The 3,944-nt window shown below is 31.8% G+C and overlaps 1 long non-coding RNA gene across 4 annotated transcripts; it reads right to left on the reverse strand.

Annotated features, from left to right (window-relative positions):
- Positions 1-266: 266 nt before the first annotated feature.
- LOC115988162 lies at positions 267-3,944 on the reverse strand. Of its 4 annotated transcripts, none has more exons than XR_004091341.1 (5): positions 3,816-3,944; positions 2,740-2,806; positions 2,516-2,651; positions 2,223-2,332; positions 267-666 (listed from the first exon to the last, which is right to left on the reverse strand). It is a non-coding gene; the product is annotated as an uncharacterized LOC115988162 (long non-coding RNA). The 4 variants fall into 4 exon arrangements; XR_004091339.1 differs by having other exon boundaries at positions 2,223-2,348; XR_004091342.1 differs by having other exon boundaries at positions 267-669; positions 2,223-2,348.

The raw sequence follows: 3,944 nt of genomic DNA on the forward strand, positions 1-3,944 counted from the left end.
TCGAAATACAACCAAAGAAATGGTTAAGGGGGTGAGGAAGAAGATTGAAACAAAATCAGGTTTACGAATTTATTTTTGGTTAAAATTACAAAATTTTTGGGATAGTCAACCTTCTTTTTTTTTTTGGGGAGGGGGGGGGGGATAATAGATTTGGTGTCATATATTCTATTTTGTTATCTTTATTTCTTGTACGTATGCCAACTCAACTGCAAGATCGTTGAGAACTTATGATATTCAACAGGAAAGTAATATAGAGTGTTGAAAAAAAATATTAATGCAATTTCAGTGGAAATAGAGGGAAAAACAACACAAAGATTTACGTGGTTCGGCAGTGTGCCTACATCCATGGCAATGAGCAACTAATGGTTTAACTATATGAAAAATAGGGTTTACAACATATTTATTCTATCCCTATTGAAAAACCCTAACCTAGTACATTGCAATCGTTGTGCTCACACTCTTATTCAGAATTTTAGCAACCATCTCTAACAAGGAGTGCAGGGTATCTCCAATTGCTTCATGCACCCACTAGTTCATCATTCTCTTCTTGGTTTAGCGAACAAGCAAATGGTTGCATCATCCACAGGCAATCAACTTGATATCTACTCCAACATCATACTTAAACTTTAGCTGGACACCAAAAATTTGTTGCTCTTGTCATCTAATCTGCTAAAAAGAGTAACCTGGCATTAGTTAGGACACAAGTTAATATGATCTTATATTATCAAATTATTGGACGACTAAATGAAAATTTGTAACTATGTTTACTACAAATTACATGTTGCAAATTCTGAGCTGACCAATGCCTAACAAGAAACACATTCAAATAAGTTTAGCTCATTCCATATGTGGTGAATTTTTCAATATCATGGAAGCAAAAAGAATTCAAACACATAATCAATGTCAAAACTAAATTAAGATATAACTTCAACTAAAGATTTTTAATGTGATTATCTTAAGAAATTTTTTGAAAATATTTTGAGTGAAGAAAACATTAAGGCAAATTGTGTAATTAACTTCTATATGAAGCTTTTGTTTCCTAAACTTAGTGAGTGTGCAAGGACTCAAATACCAAGATTTTGAATTTAGACTTTCAAGTAATCAGCCAAAGTTAAGGGAGAATAAATAAAGTCTTCAACACCAAATCTGCAAAGCATACATGACACATTTACCAATCGCCAAGGAGTAAATAGTCTAATCAATGGAAAATTCATTGGTTGAACAAAAAAAAAAAGAAGCCTTTATTTTATGCACTAGTTAATCGGTTGAGATTGATTATAATTCTTAAAAGGGAAAAATTAAAGTACATCAACATCTATTTGATCTCAGAAGTGTAATTTTCCCCGGGTTCCAAAAAACTATTCCCATAGAATAAAGTTGTGAGAAAGCTTTTGAATTCATTTGTGCAGCAAATTTATTTTTCAAATAATGACCATTCCACAATTTATAGGAAGAACAAATATGAAATGGGAGTTCAAGTAGAAAAATAGAAGATTCTTTTAGAAGAATTGAATCTTCAATTTTTTTCCAGAAAAATGTCTACATATATAACTTGATCATACAATGAAACTTCTGGACCTGTGTGCTAAATTCCAAGACTCACTAATATAAGGACTAGTACCAAGAAAGTGAGCATAACTGGGAAATTAATATGGGAAACATGAAGAGAAAAGGTCCAATTAATAGTAATACTGTATTCAAAATTTTACTTAGGGAACTAAACAGTTGGAAGAATACAGAGAAACCCTCTAATTTTATTAGAAAGAAAACAGAGAAACCCTCTAATTTCTAAAGTTTTTTTTTTGGTAGAAATTACACATAGACCCAAAAGGGAAGTGGCAGTGAAATTTTCTGAAAAATTGAAAGCTAAAATGTAAATAATCAATAAAGTCTACAAAAGAGAAGGGACTGTAACTTTGCCAATACCACTAGTCCACTCATAAAAAGACAACAATCATAAATACTTTAGTTGAAGAGTAAATATTAAACAACTCAATGCCATTAAATAAGTGAGTATTTAGCATTCAATTTAAATTCTTTTGACAACTAATGAGTTTCTATAATTGAGACTGAAAGGTGTTGGATTCATGTAATGTCATAGTTTTCATATATGATATATCTAATTCTCCATTGCTAGGTTATTAATATGCTTAGAATCCTTAAGAATGTAAGTGACTTCTATCATGAAAGCAATGTCATGCTCATGAACTGAATGCACTCACCAAGTAAACATTGTTCACAGAAGTCCTATGAGCCATCTCAAGGATTAATGGTTGAATAGTCCAAGAATCATTCACTATGAATAAAGCTATCCTTGAAATTAGAGAGTACCCTGCACTAACAAAAATCTATGCTCTTCATTCATTAGATCCTATCAAACCTCTGTTTGCAAGTAAAATGAAAAGAAAATAAGAGAGGATACTAATAATATGCCAACCATATAACAAAAAAAATTTCAAAAATAAAAAACCTTATCTACAAGGAAGATTAATATGGTAAGGAATGAGATAGTTACCATTCTTTTTCCAATGATTTCTACATAATCAGATTACCAACTAGGTTTGAAGAAACATGCACCCTTAAACTTGTTTCCTTTAGTAATGGTCCTTAGGGCATTTGCTAAAAGCCAATAACTGATGAACTCACCATACCTGATTAGACCAAAAAATTAAGATATATAGTTGGATTTCTATTTGATACATTTAAAAGGGGACTCAGAAAATAAATGAATGAACCTACAGTGGAGTTAAATCTTCCTGAATAGACTTCAATCTCTGGGATGTTCGTTGCTTGGGCAACTCATGACCTATTTCCACCCAACATTTTCTTAAATAAGTAAGAAAAAGGTATACAACATATTTTAATTCATTTTGTCTGATTATAAAAAATCAAAATCCCCATTGCAAGTAAGAATTCAATGGAATTTTTATATTCTCTACCAGAAAGATATTTCTTTCTTGCTTCCTCCTCCCAACTTTCTCCCCAACAAAAGACAAACAAAAAACTTAGTTGCCCCTCCCCCTCAATAGGTAAAGCTAAATTGTAAGGGAAAGTATCTCTGGATATTTGAAAAGTAAAAAAAAAAAAAAAAACATAAATAAGGCTTAGAAAGATATACAAAATCAGGAAGTTTAAGTTGCAAATATCATATGCGCCAATGAACTTTAGCTCCAATGGCACATTCTTCCCTTACAAGAACAAGGTGAAGGGTGAGGTCATGAGTTCAGGACCTAACGAGTGTGTGTAAACTTACAAATAAAAAAGTAGCTATGTATATCATATAGTAAAGTATATAGAAGCAGAAATTAAACCATTAGGTTTTTAGATGCATAGGCTCACCTATCATAAAAGTCATGAAGGCTACTTACGTTCTTTATAAAAGAAATTACCAACATATGTCAACATAATTACGCCACCTGAAACTACCAAAGATCACTCCATAAACTTTGATAGTCATCTACACTTCAACTTGTCCTGTGCCAATGCATCTAATGTACAACAAAAAAATAATTGAAATTTGTATCATAAATTTAAAGAGGTCACTAGCCCCTTTATTCAAATTACTTGAATTCCTTTCTGAATCAAAGTGTCACAAAATGTAAGAGATGGCAGAAATTGTTATGGAGAGCTGCCTATATTAATCAGCATGATCAAAACGTAAAGCTACAGAATGAAGGTATGCCTTGGGTTCTGCTGCTAATGTTTATAGAAAGAATAGTTGATATTAAGTCTATATTGATAATAATAGTAATCAACACACACTGATATCTAGTTTTGTAACAAACAATAATGAGTGTTATGAAGCGTACTATTACCTTTGTAACATTAACCTCTAGGAGTGTACAATAACTGAAAGGCAACCATCAGGAAAATGAAAAGTTCCTTTATTTGGGTACTACTATGAGCATTAACTTTCGGTCTTAAGTCTTAACCCAAGGCAACCT

Source organism: Quercus lobata, chromosome 4 (genome assembly GCF_001633185.2).
Source record: "Quercus lobata isolate SW786 chromosome 4, ValleyOak3.0 Primary Assembly, whole genome shotgun sequence".
Lineage (NCBI taxonomy): Eukaryota > Viridiplantae > Streptophyta > Magnoliopsida > Fagales > Fagaceae > Quercus > Quercus lobata.